The sequence below is a fragment of the Oenanthe melanoleuca genome, unplaced genomic scaffold (genome assembly GCF_029582105.1).
Source record: "Oenanthe melanoleuca isolate GR-GAL-2019-014 unplaced genomic scaffold, OMel1.0 S001, whole genome shotgun sequence".
Classification (NCBI taxonomy): domain Eukaryota; kingdom Metazoa; phylum Chordata; class Aves; order Passeriformes; family Muscicapidae; genus Oenanthe; species Oenanthe melanoleuca.
The window spans coordinates 8,448,421-8,467,951 of NW_026612650.1; positions in this window are offsets into that span (position 1 = coordinate 8,448,421).

The window sequence follows — 19,531 nt, forward strand, 5'->3', positions numbered from 1 at the left end:
GAGGCGTTAGACACTCCAGTGGCAGCTAGGGTTTTAGGTGGTATTGGCTTTGGTCTTGGAGAAATCCTGTGGCATTTGACATTTTAGTAGGCAGAAGCCCAGTCGAGGCTAAAGGACTCTAGATACGAACAGTGGATCTTTTCCACAGGAAAAAAACTCTATGTCCCAGTTTCCTAATGTCAGTTAGGAGGACTCATTTGACACTCCAATGGCAGCCAGCATTCTAAGAGGTTGCATCTTCAGTCTGGGAGAAATCCTGTGCCGTATGGAATTTCAGCCGGCCGAAGCCCCGTCCCTGGCTACAGGTTCCATGATACGAATGGTGGCTCCATTCTATGGGAGGCAAAACTCAACATCCCAGTTTCCAGATATCAGTTAGGAGGAGATGATTGGCACTTCAATGGCAGCCAGTGCTCTAGATGGCAGCAGCTTTGGTCTCAGAGAAATCCAGAGGCGTATCGAATTTTAGCAGAATTTTAGCTGGCAGAAGCTCAGTCCTGGCTAGAGGGAGATGGATATGAACCTCGGCTCTATTCCACATGAAACAACACTCAAAATCCCAGTTTCCAGATGTCAGTTAATAAGAGGAGTTTGACATTCAAATGGCATCCAGGGTTGTAGGTGATGGCAGCTTTGGTCTGGGAAAAAACCTGTGCCCTATGGAATTTCAGTAGGCAAAACCCTCTTCTGGCCAGCGGATTCTGGATACGAATGGTGGCTCATTTCCACAGGAAATAAACATCCTCATCCCAGTTTCCAGATGTTAGTTAAGAGAAGGCATTTGGCTGTCCAGTGGCAGTCAGGGTTATAGTTGGTGGCAATGTTGGTCTGGGAGAAATCCTGCAATGCATGGAATATTAACAGGCAGAAGGCCAGTCCCAGCTAGAGGAACTTGGATTTGATCTTTGGCTCTTTCTTGTGGGAAACAAATTTCAGCATCCCAGTTTCCTGATGTCACTTAGCAGGAGGCGTTTGGCACTCCAAAAACAGGCAAGGTTTTAGCTGGTGGCAGCTTTGGTCTGGAAGAAATTCTGCACCGTATGGAATTTTAGCATGCAGATGTCCAGTCAAGGCAGGGGGGGGACTTAGATATGAACAACAGCTCTTTTCTACAGGAAAAAAACTCCCCATCCTAGTTTCCTCATGTCACTTAGGAGGAGGTGTTTGGCACTCTAATGGCAGCCAGTGCTCTAGGTGGTGGCAGCTTTAGTCTGGGAGAAATCCCGAGCCGTATGGAATTTTAGCAGGCAGAAACCCAATCCAGGCTGGAGGGAGATGGATATGAACCTCGGCTCTATTCCACATGAAACAACACTCAAAATCCCAGTTTCCAGATGTCAGTTAATAAGAGGAGTTTGTAATTCAAATGGCATCCAGGGTTGTAGGTGATGGCAGCTTTGGTCTGGGAAAAAACCTGTGCCCTATGGAATTTCAGTAGGCAAAACCCTCTTCCAGCCAATGGATTCTGGATAGGTACGGTGGCTCTTTTCCACAGCAAACAAAACTCAATATCCCAGTTTCCAGATGTTAGTTAAGAGGAGTCATTTGACACTCCAATGGCAGCTAGGGTTTTAGGTGGTTTCAGCATTTGTCCTGGGGAAATCCAGCAGAATATGGAATTTTTAGGAGGCAGAATTCTTGTCCTTGCCAAAAGACTCTCTATGAACAGTGGATTTCTTCCACAGAAAAAACCCCTCAACATCCCAGTTTACAGATATCAGATCCAAGGAGGCATTTGGAAGTCCAAGGGCAGCCAGGGTTCTATGTGGTGACACATATGGTCTGGGAGAAATTCTGTGCCATGTGTAATATTAGCAGGCAGAAGCCCTGTTGCTACTACAGGTTCCATTATAAGAATGGTGGGTCCATTCTATGGGAAACAAAACTAATCATCCCAGTTTCCAGATGTCAGTTTGGAGGTGTCATTTGGCCCTCCAGTGGTAGCCAGTCTTACAGGTGGGGCAGCTTTGGTCTGGGAGAAACCCTCTGCCATATGGAATTTCAGAAGGCAGAAGGTCTGTCGTGGCTGCAGGCCCATGCATACAAACCATGGCTTGCTTCCACCATCCCGGCTTCATTTTGTCAGTTGGGAAGAAGCGTTTAGCACTCCAATAGCAGCCAGGGTTCTGGGTGGTGGTCTTTTTGCTCTGGGAGAAATCCTGTGGCGTATGGAATTTAAGCAGGCAGAAGCCCTGATGAAGCTACCAGTTCCACGATACGAATGGTGCCTCCATTTTTTGGGAAACATATTTCACCATCCCAGTTTTCTGAGGTCACTTAGTAGGAGGTGTTTGGCACTCCAACAGCAGCCATTGTTCTAGGTGGTGGCAGCTTTGGTCTGGGAGAAATCCTCTGTTTAGAATTTCAGCAGGCAAAAATCCACTCCCAGCCAAGGTACCCTGGATACAAATGTTGGCTCTTTCCCTCAGGAAACACAATTCAGCATCCTAGTTTCCAGATGTTAGTTTGTGGGAAGCATTTGGAACTCCAATGGCAGCCAGTGTTCTAAGTGGTTACAGCTTTGTCTGAAAGAAATCCTGTGTTGTATGGAATTTTAGAAGGCAGAAGCCCAGTCCCAGTTAGAAGCACTTGGATAAGATCAGAGGCTATTTTCCACACGAAACAGAACTCACCATCCCAGTTTACAGATGCCAATTTGGAGGAGACATTTTGCACTCCAATTGCAGCCTGGTCTCTAGGTGGTGGCAGCTTTAGTCTAGGAAAAATCCTGTGCTGTACGGAATATTCGCAGGCAGACCCCCTGTCCTGTCTACAGGTTCCATGATACCAATGGTGTCTCCTTCCTATTAGAATCAAATGTCACCATCCCAGTTTCCAGATGTCAGTTAGGAGGAGGCTTTGGCACTCAAATGTCAGCCAGGTTTTTGGTGGTGGCAGCTTTGGTCTGGGAGAAATCCTCTGCCATATGGAATTTTAGCAGTCAAAAACCCAATCCCGAACAAAGCACCCTGGCTACGAATGTCAGCTCTTTCCCACGGAGACAAAACTCACCATCCCAGTTTCCTGATGTCAGTTAGGAGGAGGCATTTGGCACTCGAATGGCAGGCAGGGTTCTAGGTGGTGGCAGCTTTGGTCTGGGAAAAAAGCTCTGCTGTGTGGAATTTTAGCAGTCAAAAACCTGTGAAGTCGACAGTGCTGAGCCGAGACACAGACACAAGCACTCTGTGACCATGAGACAAAAAGCCTTTTATTGCTCAGAACTGCTCCTTAAATAACCTCATTAATGTTCCTTGGCAAGCACTTGTGATTGGTCCAAAGTTCAGGCTGCCTAGCCCTCTGACCAATAGCCTCCGCACACCAAGCAGGTCCAAATCCCTGTCTGGTTCCGAATTGTGTCCTATCATTGGGTCTGAAGGACTGTCTGTCCCACCAGGCTGCTTCTCCATATATGGAGAAGTCAGTTGCCAGTAACAAGGCCTGCTTGGCCATTTCTCTCTCTCCGCAATGTCCAGGGCCAGCTGAACAGCTTTGAGTTTAGCAAGTCGACTTGATCCACCTTCTCCTTTGGTAGCTTATGCAACCTGTCGTGTGGCCTCCATATGGCTGCTTTCCACTTCCAGTTCCACGCTGCCCACGATGCGGCAGAAGCTGTAGGTAAAAAGAGTATTGCATGTTTCCTCTGCTGGGAGTTGGTTGTACAGTGGGGCTTCTTCAGCCCAGGTCACTTGTTCTTGATCCTCTTCGTCGGCGAGACCAAAATCTTCACCTTCTGGCCAGATTGTATTTATCTCCAAAATGCAGGGTGATTCAGTTTTCCAATACGGGTGCACTGCGTGAGGAGGGCAATCCACTTGCTCCATGTGATGTCGGTGGCATGGTAGTTAGAAGGAACCTTTCCTTTAAACATCCTCTCCAGCACTGGTAGAGCTTTAAATGGCCAAATTCAAATAAGTGTGTTACATCAGTTTGCCAGGTTCACAAGGCACGCAATCCATGAGGGTTTAGCCCATCTGCAGTGGCGCAGTGTGGCTTTGGCAGTCAGTGTAGGTGTTAACCATGTTACGAGCTTCTGTGTTTGACAGCTGAAACTGCCGCTGCAAGGCTCGGACACCTTGGTAGAAGAAATCGTGTGACATTCTTGCTTGTGTTAGCATATCTGGCTGTGGTGCTGTCCAGGCAGGAGCAGCTAGCTTATCTGCTCGAGCATTACCTTCTGTGATGAAACCTGGTCAATTTGTGTGACTTCTAAAGTGTAATATATAGTAATATAATTTCTGGCTTGTATAGCAAAGCACAAAGTTCTAAGTAGTTTAAACAGATGTTCGTTTTCAACTTCCTTTAGCAGTGCTTTGTCTAATCTTTGAGTAATATCAGCTATATATTCAGAATCCATTACCACATTTAAAGGAGTGTGAGGAAAATGTTGAAAAGCCATCGCTACAGCCCGTAGCTCTACCATTTGAGGTGATCCACTCTCATACCCTTCTAGTGTTCTCCAATCACTTCCCTATTTCCATGTTACAGTGGCTTTTCCTGCTCTCCCAGAGCCATCTGTGAGCACTGTAACACCCTTTAGGGGTATGCGGCTACTGAGAGGTTTGAGAGAGACTGCAGCCTCCCCACTTAATTTAAGCAGTCTGAGGCTTGGTAAATGGTAAGAAATCTGACCTGAGAAACTTTGCAAGGCACTTTGTAAGGCTGTGCTCTTTGCAAGACACCATTCAGGTGTGCCACAGGAATAATTATTTTTGAGCGATCTCTAGCTTTTAACTGTAAACACCTGTGATGACATTTGATAATTAACTGTGCTATTAACTCAAAGATGGTAGGAGCCGTCTTTTAGGGTGAGGCAAAAACATCCAGTCTAATACATGCAAAGTATCAGGCCAGTGTGAATTCCACTGCCCAATAATTCCAGTCGGATGAAACTTAACAATGATAATAAACACAGTAATACACACCTCTGGGCATATCCGGTGGACTTGATTGTTTGTTATGGCTTGCTCTACTATCTCAAGAGCAGCTTTTGCTTCTGAATTCAGCTTTCTAGGTGAAGTTAGCTCTGGATCACCCTTTAAAAGATTGAATAATGGTGCCAATTGTGAAGCAATTAATCCTAAATACCCTCTGACCCAGTTAATAGAGCCCAAAAGTTTCTGTGCATCATTTAAGGTTTCAATTTTACTTGAAAATTGAGTGGTTTGTGGCTGTATGGTCTGATCTAAAATTTTTAGCCCCAAATATTTCCGTGGTGCTTGCTGCTGCACCTTTTCAGGAGCTACTTGCAACCCAAATGTTTTCAGTGGCTTTAGTAAGAGTGGCTGAATTTCTGTAAGTTCTTCGTCCATGTAATGATAGCAATATGCCCCTGGGAATTGCTCTCTCACTGATGAGAGTGCTTGGGCCACATCCATTGACAGATCATTGGACTGTTTCACATGCCCTGTGGGAGCACACGCCGTTGATAACGTTGCCCTGGTGCAGCGTTATTAATGGAAGGCACTGTAAAAGCAAACTTTGGGGCATCATCTGAGTGTAACAGAATAGTGAAAAAACAGTCTTTCAAGTCCACAATCAGGATGTCCCAAGAAGCAGGTGGGGGTTGGCTTACCTGGTTGTAAAGCACCTATGCCCTCCATAACAGCATTAATTTTTCTTAGATCATGAAGTAAACTCACTTTCCAGATTTCTTTTTGATAACAAATACTGGAGTGTTCCAAGGAGTCATAGATGGTTCTATGTGCCCTGGAAACAATTGTTCTTGAACCACGTTTAGAGGGCTTCTAATTTCTCTTCTGTTAGGGGCCATTGTGGAACCCATGTGGGCTGAGCAGTAAGCCATTTCAAAGCAAATGTGGGACTCTGTTCGCCCTCTATTACAATGGCCCCTGTCAAAAATCCGTCCCCATCCGCACTCCCCATGCCAATAACACATCCCTTCCCCATCCACTCATAGTCCATATCTAATGCAATTTCTCCAGTTGGTTCCACCCCTTTTCTTTTTGACCATAGTAATAAATCAAAAAGCGATTCCTCTTCATAATCCATCTCCCACTTTTCCAGAAACTGCTCCCATATCTGATTTGCAGGAGAAACTTCCTCCCATGTTTGTCCCGTTTTTCCTGACTCACGGCCAAAATTTTCTCCTGTCTCTCCTGTCTCTTGGCCAGCTGTTTCCTGCCTCTTTTGCTGGGCATTTCTCCCCTACCTCATTGCTAGAATTTTCCCCCACATCTTGTTCTGGATGGATTTCTGTCTCCCCGTGCTTTTGCAGGTATGGGTATATGTCTGATCATGACGAGGGTCACCAGTTGTGCCATTGACGGTGCTGAGCCAAGACACAGACACAAGCACTCTGGGATCATGAGACAAAAAGCCTTTTATTGCTCAGAACTGCTCCTTAAATAACTTCATTAAAAAGGTTATTGTTCCTTGGCAAGCACTTGTGATTGTCCAAAGTTCAGGCTGCCTAGCCCTCTGATCAATAGTCTCTGCACGCCAGGCAGGAACCCATAGGTCCAAATCCCTGTCTGGTTCCGAATTGTGTCCTATCATTGTGTCTGAAGGACTGTCTGTCCCACCAGGCTGCTTCTCCATATATGGAGAAGTTAGTCGCCCAGTAACAAGGCCAGCTTGTACTGTGACAAAAACCCAATTCTGCCCAAAGCACCCTGGATAAGAACGGTGCCTCTTTTCCACAAGCAACAAAACTCATCATCCCAGTTTCCAGATGTCAGTTTGGAGGAGGTGCTTTGCACTCCAATGGTAGCCTGGGTTTTTGGTGGCAGCAGCTTTAGCCTGGGAGAAATCCTGCAGCGTATAGAATTCTAGTAGGCAGCAGCCCAGTCATGGCTACAGACCCATGCATATGAGCCATGGCTTCCTTCCATGAGAAACAAATCTCACCATCCCAGATTCTTGATGACATTTAGGAAGAGGCGTTTGGCAGTCCAATGGCAGCTAGGGTTCTAGGGGGTTGCAGCTTTGGACTGAGAGAAATCCTGTGTCGTATGAAATTTTAGCAGGCAAGAGCCCATTCCTGGCCTAAAGACATTGGATACCAACAGTGACTCATTTCAATGGAAAAAACATCTCACCATCCGAGTTTCTGGATGTCAGTTTAGAAGAGGGCATTGGCGCATCAAAGGCAGCAACCGTCCTAGGAGGTGGCTGCTTTGTTCTGGGAGAAATCCTATGCTGCAAGGAACTTCAGCAGGCAAAAACCCACGCCTGCCAAAGGACCCTCGATATGAATGCTGGCTCTTTCCCACAGGAAACAAATCTCACCATCTCAATTTCCACATATCATTTCGGAGGAGAACAAGGTTTTAGGTGGTGGCAGCTTTGGTCTGGGAAAAATCCTGTGCCCATGGAATTTCAGCAGGCAAAAACCCACTTCTGGCCAAAGGACCCTGGATAAAGACGGTGGCTCTTTTCCTCAGGAAACAGAACTCATCATCCCAGATATCTGTTTGGAGGTATCATTTGGCACTCCAATGGCAGCCAGGGTTCTATGTGGTGGCACATATGGTCTGGGAGAAATCCTGTGCAGTATGTAATATTAGAAGGCAAAAGTCCTGTTGCTGCTACAGGTTCTATTGTACTAATGGTGGCTCCATTCTATGGGAAACAAATATCATCATCCAAGTTTCCTGATGTCAGTTAGGAGGCTGCCTTTGACATTCCAATTGCAGGAAGGTTGTAGGTGGTGGTAGCTTAGATCTGGGAAAAATCCTGTGCCATATGGAATTTAGGCAGGCAAAAACCCACTCTTGGCCACGGGACTTTGGATACAAACAGTGGATTTTTTCCACAGGAAACAAATCTCAGCATCCCAGTTTCCACATGTCATTTAGGAGGAGGCATTTGCCACTCCAATTGCGGCCAGGGATTTACACAGTGGCAGCTTTTATCTGAGAAAAATACTATGCTGTATGGAATTTTAGCAGGCCGAAGCCCAGTGTCACCCAATGGACCCTGGATACAAATGGTGGATCTTTTCCACAGGAAACAAAATTTACCATCCTAGTTTACAGATTCCAGCTTGGAGAAGGCATTTGGTACTCCAAAAGCACCCAGGCTTCTTGGTGGTGGCAGCTTTGGTCTGGGAAAAATCCTGCGCCATATAGAATTTCAGCTGGCAAAAACCCACTCCTGGTCAACGGACCCTGGATACGAATGTTGGCTCTTTCCCAAACGAAACAAAACTCAACATTCTGTTTTCTAGATGTCATTCAGGATGAGGTGTTTGGCATGCCAGTTAAGGTTACAGGTGGTGACAACTTTGGTCTGGGAGATACCCTGCAGCATATGGACTGGCAGAAGCCCAGTCAGGGCTGCAGGCCCATGCATACAAACCATGGCTTGCTTCCATGGGAAACAAATCTCACCATCCCAGTTTCCTGATGTCAGTTGGGAAGAAGCATTTAGCTCTCCAATAGCAGCCAGTGTTCTGCCTTTTTGGTCTGGGAGAAATCCTGTGGCGTATGGAATTTAAGCAGGCAGAAGCCCTGTCGAAGCTACAAGTCCCATGATATGGATGGTGGCTCCATTCTATCGGAAATACATTGATGCCTTAAGTTCTAAGTTTTTCTGTTCTGCTTGGGTGTGCTTTTCCATTGTGCTTGGGTGACAAAGAGAAAATATTTCGATTCCAGCTAGGGACTCAAGGAGAGTTTCTTCAAACTTCTGGCCCTAAGCATAAAAAACATGAAAAGAGGAGGGTGGGCCAGCAAGCAAGTAAGGAGGCTGAAACTTCACAGTTTGAGACTATTAATTGGACGGTTGACTCCTGTATGTAAATGGACTAAAATCTAAAAAGATGTGAGATCATGTGACCAAGCCCTGCCTTGCTTCCATCTTGGAGCCATCCAGGCCATGGTCATGACTGTGGCACTTCTACTGCCAGGGTGTAGCCTTTGAAGGCCTCTCAATAAATACCCATTTTATTCCCCGTAACTCTGTGTAGCCTCTGTTCCAGTGCCTCTAGGCATCTGAACTGGCACATCTGGTGGGGCAGGTGAGGCATCTGGAAAACCTCTGGACTGAAGCCCTGCCGTCAGCACTGGAAAGGCCCAGCAGAGGTCCAGAGGTATCAGAGCCAAGAACCCTGGAAGAGGGGCATGTGAGTGATGGAATAAAAGGGTATTCTGTTTGTTTAGCATCTGGGTTAGGTGCTAAAATGGTTTGTAAATTGCAGTTTTGTAAATTGTAAATTTGTTTTGGGGAACATTAGGGTTCTAAGCAGAATTGTTTTGCCCTGTATCCGTGCGTAAGAAGGAACACCTTCTTAAAGAGTAAGTTTAAATTGTAGGGAGGTTTACCTGAAGCCAAAGCGTGGTGCAGTTGATTAGTTTCTGTGCAACAGAAGGTTGTGAGGGCTGTGAGTGCTAATCCCAACTTTTTGTTTGTGCTTTTTGCTCTTTATTTTTGGGTATCAGAATGGGGTGTGTATCCTCTTCTGAATGTGATAATGGCAGTATTCCAAGAGATAGCCCTTTGGGGTTAATATTGAAAAATTGGGCGAATTTAATTGAGGAGGAGTCTATGCTTTTGTGTTGGTTTCACGTGTTTGGGGGGAGGGGTGGATTCACCTCAGAGCAGGCTCCATGAGGCTGGGGAGTGGGAGGGGCTCTCTTGTCTTTGGGAGCTTCCCCTGTGAGCTGCTGGCACCAATCAGAGAGCTGATTTGGTGATGGACAGTTCGGGAAACCAATGAAAAGTTATTTCGCGTTCACAAATCACAGTGGATCAGGTTTGCTGGCCCTCTTTTGGCTTCCGGTCTCCAGGGGTGGTGGTCCCTGGCTGGGGGCTCCAGCCCAGCTTTGGGCTCGGCCTGGAGTCCGGCCCGGTGCCCTGGCTATGCGGGGGCCCAGCTCGGCACCCCGGCTCTGCGGGGACCCTGGCTTGGGACCCCGGCCCCGGCTTGGTGGGGGGCCCGGCCCCGGCCACATGGTTCTGGCCCCCCCCTCCCCGACCGCATGGCCGAGCAGGGGGGGATCGGGGAGCCACCAAAGGCTCTCCCTCCCCTCCTCCCCTCCTCTCTCTGAGAGAAGAGGCCTCCTGCTGCCCATGTTGTTCTTCACGATCTGGATATAATTGTAACTTCTTTATGCCTGGACAAGGTTCTCGATTTTTCCTAAGCTCTCCTGAATGAGAAGAAATAAAGCCTGGAGACTACAGAAGTCAGCAGAATGCAGATAAAGTTCCTGGTGGGAAGAGATTGAAAAGAGGCAACTGATAAGTAGCTGAAAACCTTTTTTTGTGGGCTAAGGGGATTGTGACTTTACTAAAATTCCTTTAAACTGTGAAATATACTTGGGGAGGTTTGGAGTGCTTGAGAAGACTTTTTGCCTCGGGGAAAATGGAGCTTTCTCTGTTCTGGGACTGGAATAGGAACAGGGACTTTTGACAGAGAAGAAGATGAAGAAAAATTTGTTTTTCAGCAGCCTGCCTTTAAAAGTAATACCCCAAGTGTGTAACATAACCCATTGCACAGCTCTGAAAGGACTGTGAAAGAATGGGAGGAGAGTCATAATCCGCAATATTTTCCCGGGCGGATGTGGATTATGAAGGTGAAGACATCCCCTAAGCCATAACTAAAAAGGGACTTTTCTCTCTTAAGTAAACTGAGCTGATTATTTGGATGTATAACTGACTAAAGTGCTCTCTGTATGTTTTTTGGTAAGAAATGTTGAATGAAGGGGAGGAGGAAACAATCTAGGGATCTTATTCTGAATATTTTTTTCTTTTGTGTTATTAATAAATTTCTTCTTGTACCTTTCTAAGTTTTAAGCCTGCCTTGTCTCTACTCCTGGGTCCTGTCTCTAAACGAAATTAGTATATTTAGGTTGGCAAACCCAAGTCACACCGTGACAGCTTTTAAAATCTAAACCTATTAGACTCTCAGGGAAAATTAACTAGATAATGGAGAAACATGGCCTAAATTTTGAAGTTTAGACTAAAAATTAATATCAAGATTGATATGCCTGTCCTGGGGTGACGTTACAATGCTTTGTATCTCCAATCATGTGTGATGTTCGGTGCTTTCAGAATTGACTCTGAAAATGAAGGCTTGGTCTAGTTAGCCGGCACCCCTCCCCCATCGGCTGGTGGCTGTCAGCTGCTGCTTCTGCCACTGCTTGGCTGGCCGCTTTGCTGCCGCTTTGCTGCTGCTTGCTTAGCTGCTGCTTCGCTTTCTTTTTTCCCTTATTAGTTAGTTTAGCTAGGAATACCACCCAAACCTGATCCGGACTTCACCTGGAAACACCAAGGAATCCCCAGAGTCTGCCTGTTCATGACAACCATTACGTGTCCTGCCCTCCCCAGAGCCAGAGACTCATCTTCTCAGACCGATGAAAGAGTTTCTTTTATCATCTGTGGCTGTTTTTTCTTGTGTTGGGGAGTGTTTGTGTTGGGGAGTGTTTTTTTCTTTGTGTGTTTGCTAAATAAACAGGTTTTTTCCACTTTTCCTCTGAGGAAATTCTTCCTGAACCCGGTGGTGGGGGGGAGGAGTTGTGGTCGTTTGTTTTTTGGGGGCTCCTTCCGGAGGTTTTCCCCTAATTTGTCCTAAACCAGGAAAAATATTATTGGTTCCCAATGTCAGGGGCTTGAGGAAGTGGAAAAATCTTTTATTACTTTGTATTGGTATAGATGTTATTTGAACTTATAATGTCTTTTGGGATGAAGGCTGGCATGTGTTTTTGGTCATTAGTGTTTTTTGAGGTTTTAATGCCTCTCTGATCCCTAGGTTTATTTTCTTATCCAGAAATAGCTCCAGTATTGTCTCTTATTCGTAAATTTTGTACTAGTGGGACACTGACCAAAATATTTATTGGGCTAGGCTTGGTTGCAATGGCTTGCAGGAGGTTTATAAAGATGCTGGAATCAGTTCCAGGAATGTATGGTTCATGGCTATATTTATACACCCAGTTTGTTAGAGGAGAAGCAGGGGAGGAGGCTTTTCAGCCTTTGTTTTCCTTTGTCTCCTCTGAATTTTTTACATCTCTATTAGAGAATGTGTAGTAGTTGTCCCTGAATACTAAAGAGATCATCTTTCTGGTGTTTAAATTAGTAAGCTTCTTTTATACGGTCTGCAGTTTATATAAAATGAGGGCTGAGATTTCTAGAGGTGCTGGTGCGACTCCTGACTTAGGAGCAGAGCAAAGTGAGAGGAGTCCTGAGTGGTATGGGAAATGGGAGGACATGGGCCAAATTAAAAAGGAATTTTCTGATCTTGTAGTCTGGGACTTCCCACACGAACAAATTCAGAACCCAGCTGAGGTGGTAAAATATTTGAAAGAGAAGTGCCATGATAACCCTAAGGAAAAAAGATCACTGCAGTGAGCTGGGCCCTGGCGTATGCTTATTGCACCCTGTTAGATACTGTAGGACCACAGACAGAGGAAAGGGAACAGGGAGATAAATTAGCTACTATCCCAGTCACTCAGGCTGCAGCCAACACCCCAGGCTCAAGGACACGGGCAAAATTAGACAGCAAGCCTCAACCAATGGCTGTTGCTACCAGCATGAGAAGTGGAAAGCGCATGGCCAAGACTGATGGACCAGTGGAGGACAATGATGATGCAGGAGAAGGACCCTCAACACCTCCTGAAATGAAACCAGGAGTCAAAGCGACAGGTGCAAGATCAGAGACCAATATTGAGTCCTTTTCCCTGAAGGACCTCTGTGGTCTAAGAAAGGATTACACGCGACCACCTGATGAGTCTATAATTAGTTGGCTGATCTGTCTTTGGGATGCTGCAGGCGAAGCTACAATTCTGGACGGCACTGAAGTAAGACATTTGGGATCCCTGTTACAAGATCCTGTCATCGATCAAGGAATGATGAGGGGGGCTAACCCTCACAGCCTCTGGGCACGGATCCTGGACAGTGTGGCACAAAGATACCTATGTGGAGACGATCTGTATATGCAGCAGACACAATGGAAGACTATAGAGCAAGGGATCCAAGGCCTGAGAGAAATGGCAGTGGCGGAGATTATCTTTTCAGATGACATAACAACTAAGCATCCGGACTTAGTACCATGTACAGCTGTGATGTGGAGGAAACTTGTGTGACTCGGGCCACCTGAATATGCGTCTGCTCTGGCAATAATGAAGCGGGATGAGGTATATGAGACCATACTTGATATGGCAAAGAAGCTTCGAGCCTATGCAGATGCTGTACATGGCCCAACCCATGCCAGAATTGCAGCTGTGGAAACACACTTGCAGAAATCAGAAGATAAGATAGAGGAGAATCATAAGAGACTCAGGGAGAAGATTAAGGAGGACCTCCTCCAAATTTTGGCTGTACAAATTAGAGACCCTGGTACCCAACGCAGATGTTCCCTCAATGGGGAGAGAAGGTACACTCCCTGAGCTGAGTTGTGGTTTTTCTTGTGTGCTTGTGGAGAGAACATGAGGAGGTGGGATGGGAAGTCTACTGCTGCTCTGGCACAATGGGTGTGTGATTTGAAGGAAGACAAGATTGAAAGAGGAAGTTCCACCAAAAGGAGGGCAGCTCCAGTTGCCCGTAGCCAGTGTGCCAAATATGATGATGATAATGACATGTCTGACCCTCTTGAAGGAACCTCTAAGATGTGTGCCCCAAGAAAGAAGGATAAACAGGCTTAGAGGGGTCCTGCCTCTAGCCAGGGCGAGGTGAGGGAAAATCGGTTTTCTGGACCGTGTGGATTCGTTGGCCTGGCACATAGAAACCACAGAAGTATAAGGCTTTGGTTGACACAGGTGCACGATGTACAATAGTCCCATCAAGGTACATGGGGGCAGAATCTGTTTCTATTGCTGGCGTGACAGGTGGATCACAGGATTTCACCCTGGAGGAAGCTGAAGTGAGTTTAACTGGAAAGGAATGGAAAAAACACCTTATTGTGACTGGCCCAGAGGCCCCATGCATTTTGGGCATAGATTACCTCCGAAGCGGGTATTTTAAGGACCCAAAAGGACTCTGGTGGGCATTTGAGATAGCAGCTGTGGTGGCAGAGCGTATCCGGCAATTGAACACTTTGCCTGGACTGTCTGAGAATCCGATTACAGTAGGACTTCTGAAGGGAGAAGAGCAACGGGTACCAATTGCCACTTCAACAGTGCATTGCCGGCAATATAGAACAACTCGAGATGCTGTGATCCCCATCCATAAGATGATCCGTGAGCTGGAGAGCCAAGGGGTGGTCAGCAAAACCCACTCACCCATCAAAAGCCCCATCTGGCCTGTGAGCAAATCTGATGGAGAATGGAGATTGACTGTGGACTATCGTGCATTGAATGAAGTGACTCCACCACTGAGCGCTGCTGTGCCGGACATGCTGGAACTCCAGCACGAGCTGGAGTCCAAGGCAGCAAAGTGGTATGCCACCATTGACATCGCCAATGCATTTTTCTCCATTCCTTTGGCAACAGAGTGCAGGCCTCAGTTTGCTTTTACATGGAGGGGTGTGCAGTACACCTGGAACCGACTGCCCCAGAGGTGGAAGCACAGTCCCACCATCTGTCGTGGACAGATCCAGGCTGCACTAGAAAAGGGTGAGGCTCTGGAACATTTACAATATATTCATGATATCATCGTATGGGGGAACACAGCAGCAGAAGTGTTTGAGAAAGGAGACAAGATTATCCAAATCCTCCTGGAAGCCGGCTTTGCCATCAAGAAGAGTAAAGTTAAAGGACCTGCTCGGGAGATCCAATTCCTGGGAGTGAAGTGGCAAGATGGATGGCGTCAGATTCCTGCTGATATTATTAACAAAATCACAGCTATGTCCCCACCAACTAATAAGAAGGAGACACAAGCTTTCCTAGGTGCCATAGGCTTTTGGAGAATGCACATCCCTGAGTACAGCCAGATTGTGAGCCCTCTCTACCTGGTCACCCGCAAGAAGAACGATTTCCACTGGGGCCCTGAACAACAGCAGGCCTTTGCCCACATCAAACAGGAGAAGCTCTTGGCCCAGTTAGGATGGCACCAGATGTGAAGAACGTACTCTACTCTGCAGCCAGGAGCCATGGTTTGTCTTGGAGCCTGTGGCAGAAAGTGTCTGGTGAGACCCGAGGCCGACCCCTGGGATTCTGTAGTCGGAGGTACAGAGGGTCTGAATGTAACTATACCCCAACGGAGAAGGAAATCTTGGCCGCCTATGAGGGAGTCCAAGCCACTTCAGAGGTGATTGGTACAGAAGCACAACTCCTCCTGGCACCCCGACTACCAGTGCTGGGGTGGATGTTCAGCGGAAAGGTTCCCTCCACCCACCATACCACCAGTGCTACATGGAGCAAGTGGCTTGCCCTCATCACTCAGCACGCCCAGACTGGAAAACTGAATCGCCCTGGGATTTTGGAAATAATTACAAACTGTCCAGAAGGTGAAAGATTTGGTGTCACAGATGAAAAACAAGAACCAGTGACACAGGCTGAAGAAGCTCCACCATACAACCAACTACCAGCAGAGGAAACATGTTACACTTTATTCACCGATGGTTCCTGTTGCATTGTAGGGATGAATCAGAGGTGGAAAGCAGCTGAATGGAGCCCACATGACAGGTCGCAGAGACCACTGAAGGAGAGGGCAGATCAAGTCAATTTGCTGAATTAAAGCCATTCAACTGGCCCTAGACATCGCAGAAAGAGAGAAGTGGCCAAAGCTCTATTTGTACACTGATTCCTGGATGGTAGCCAATGCTCTGTGGGGATGGCTGAAGAGATGGAAAGAGGAAAACTGGCAGTGTAGAAGAAAACCAATATGGGCTGCTGAAGAGTGGAAAGACATCGCTACTCGAGTAAACAAACTACCTGTGAAGGTTCGCCATGTAGACGCCCATGTCCCCAGAAGTAGAGCTAATGAAGAGCAGCAAAACAATCAGCAGGTAGATCAGGCTGCAAAGATAGGAGTGTCAAAGACAGACCTTGATTGGGAGCACAAGGGAGAGCTGTTCCTAGCACAGTGGGCCCACAATGCCTCAGGCCACCATCCATCAAGCAGGCGAAGCAGGTGAAGCCCCACTGGTATGGGGAGGCGATGGTCTAAGTACAAGTACGGAGAGGCCTGGAGATTGATTATATCACACTGCCTCAGACCAGCCAAGGCAAGCACTACGTCCTGACTGTGGTGGAAGCCACCACCAGATGGTTGGAAACCTATCCGGCGTCTCATGCTACAGCCCAAGGCACCATCCTGGGCCTTGAAAAGCAGGTTCTTTGGAGGCATGGTGCTACTGAAAGGATTGAATCAGATAATGGGACTCATTTCAAGAATAGCCTTATTAGCACCTGGGCTAGGGAACATGGCATTGAGCGGATGTACTACATCCCTTACCATGCACCAGCTGGAGGTAAAGTGGAAAGGTACAATGGATTGCTAAAAAACCACCTTGAAAGCATTGGGTGGGGGGATCTTTCAAAAACTGGGAACAGCATTTATCAAAGGCCACCTGGTTAGTTGACACCCAAGGTTCCATCAACCAAGCAGGCCCTGCCCAGTCTGACTCCCTTAATATAGTAGATGGAGATAAAGTCCCAGTGGCCCATGTCAGAGGTTTTTTTAGGGAAGACAGTATGGATTAATTCTGCCTCGAGTACAGGCAAAGGCATTCGTGGGACTGTCTTTGCTTAAGGACCAGGTTGTACATAGTGGATAATGCAGAAAGATAGAACAATGCGATGTGTACTTCAGGGAGGTCTGATTGTGGGGTGAGACAGAAGGAAACGTGTAAGTGTTGAAGATCTGAGCGAGATGGAACGAAATGTGTAAATGTTGAAGGTTTGAGCAAGTGAAATGAAAGTTTTACTTAATGAAGTTTTTAATATGTTAATGATATGGAGATAAGGGGTAGAATGTCCTGGGGTGACGTTACAATGCTTTGTAACCCCAATCATGTGTGATGTTCGGTGCTTTCAGAATTGACTCTGAAAGTGAAGGTTTGTTTGGTCCAGTTAGCTGGCGCCCCTCCCCCATCGGCTGCTGGCTCTCAGCTGCTGTTTCTGCCGCTGCTTGGCTGGCCGCTTCGCTGCCGCTTCTGCCGCTGCTTGCTTAGCCGCTGCTTCACTTTCTTTTTTCCTTTATTAGTTAGTTTAGCTAGGAATACCACCCGAACCTGATCCAGACTTCACCGGGAAACACCAAGGAATCCCTGGAGCCTGTTTGTTCGTGACAAGCATTACGCGTCCTGCCCTCCCCAGCCAGAGACTCATCCTCTCAGACTGGTGAAAGTTTCTTTTGTCATCTGTGGCTGTTTTTTCTTGTGTTGGGAAGTGTTTTTTCTTTGTGTGTTTGCTAAATAAACAGGTGTTTTCCACTTTTCCTCTGAGGAAATTCTTCCTTAATTCTTCCTGTGGTGCGGGGTGGGGGGGGGAGGAGTTGTGGGGGTTTGTTCTCTGGGGGTCTCCTTCTTGGAGATTTTCCCCTAATTTGTCCTAAACCAGGACAGGGTTTTTTATATTTTGAGTATTCAATCCTAGGTGGCAGATATCATGATATGGTGAGGTTGGGGGTGAGGAGCAGGTTGTCCAAACAGGGTCAGTCTGCAAGAGGCTCTTTCTTCAACGTGCCCATAGCTCCTAAGGAGACGCTCAGCATCAAGGTCACTTGGAGAAGGCTTCTATTAGTTTCTCTCTAAACGGAAAAGTGGAAAAACATTTCCTTGAGTAAAATAAAGTCATGAGGTGCACTTTCAAATCTTCCTCCGTATCAGAACTCCAAACTGATTCCAAGCAGCTGCGCAAGCCCTGAAAACTTTAAGACAATTGAAGGGAGAAATAGAGCTCCTGAGGGCTTTCTGTATTTTAATGATCCCCAGGATGGATTTGGGGCTGAGTCCAGGACCCTTTAGGCACTGAGAGAAGGTTGAAGAAGCTGCTCAAGGAGTCAGAAGCAAAACTCCAAGTCCCTTGGAGCATCACTGGCCCCACTGAGGGCAGGGACTGCCAAAGGTCCCCAGGGGCTGGTGAGAGCAGATCCTTGAGGGCAGGATTGCAGAAGCCAAAGGCTGTGAGCAGGGAATTGCAATGCTGAGCAAGGCCTGGGCTGCGTGGAGGCAGCAGAAAGGCCAAGGGCTGAGCCCAGGCCTGGCACAGCAGGGCCTGTCCCTCACGGGTGGCTCGGGGCTGTTCTGGGCAATGGGATGGGAGGGGCAGCAAGGACAAATGTCATCACCCTGCAGCCCTGCCAGCCTGCTCAGGGAGGGCCGAGGCAGAAGCAAAGTGCAGCCCCTGCAAGGAAAGTTCCTTCTGTGGGGCTCCAGAGGCGCTGCCCAGCCCAGGGCACAAAGGCCTGGGTGCCTCTGGCCCTGCCAGCCCTGTCCAGCCCTCGGCCATCTCTCCTGCAGCCTGTGCCCCTGTGCGTGCTGCTCCTCTGCCCTGGCCGGCTGCACACGCCCATCTCACTGTCCCCCCAGCATTTCTCAGCCCAGCATTACTGTGCCCTCCCTGGGCTCCCTGCACCCAGCGCTGCCGGCTCCTGGCACACAGAGCCATGGCATGGCCCAGCCTCATGCTGGGACACTTCAGCCACCAACATTCTACCCTGGGAGGGACTTTTCTGTTTCCTCACCACCAGGCTGAACCTTCCAGGCTGCACTTTGGGGAGGTTTTCTTCTCTTCCCACTCCCAAGGAAAGCTCTGTCTCCTGCTGTTCACAAACAGAGAAGGGCTGGTGGTGGGAGATGTGGTGGGCAGAGGCTGCCTGGGGTACAGTGGCCATTAAATTATTGAGTTTTTATATATTCTGTGAAAGAAGGAGGGGCATCAACAAAACTTCTGCACTAGACTTAGATGTGGGGGTCCAGGGACTCCCTCTGGACCCTCTGTAGGTGGGAGAACTCCCCTGTCAGACCCCTAAAAGACCCCTGAATAAAGCCAGGGGGGTCTGAGAGCTAGATCCTGCACCATGGGAGCATCTGCCTTCTCTCAGAGAAGAAATGCAACCGTTAAGGGAAACTAGAGTGTGAATTAGATAGTTAGCATGTAAAAAAAGTAGTTTTTGAGATTGTTTATATTATCAGCCACGAGGCCAAGATGGAGAATTTGGGGTGTGGTGTCTTCTTTCTTCTTCTTCTTCTTGTTCTCCGTGTTGGTGAGGAATGCTGGGAATCACAGATTAGCTGGAGACAAGACTGGACATAGTAATAAGATATTTTAGTATTGGAAAGATAGTGTAAACATAGAATACGTAGTTTAAGGTATAAAAGATAAGTCCTGCCTTTCGTGGGCAGACTTTCATCCTGGACACGGTGCTGACCAGACTGCTGCTCGTGAGCGTGAACACTGTATAGATAAAAAATAATAAACAGACCTTGAGACCAGACGACTGTCTCCTGCAGCCTTTCTTCGGCAGCTTCAAGAATACCCTGCGCCTTAAACCACCATCCTATGTCCATCTAAGTGGTCTTGGACACCAAGAGACCCTCAGACAGTGACACTTAGAGCAGTTTTCGGCATATTCAGAACACAGATTTGGGGATAACTGAATCAGGTACTGATTTTTTTAAGGGAAACAACCCTTAAAAAAAAAGGCTTGTAGGAAGGAAGGAGACACTTCAAAAAAGAAATCTTGAAGGACC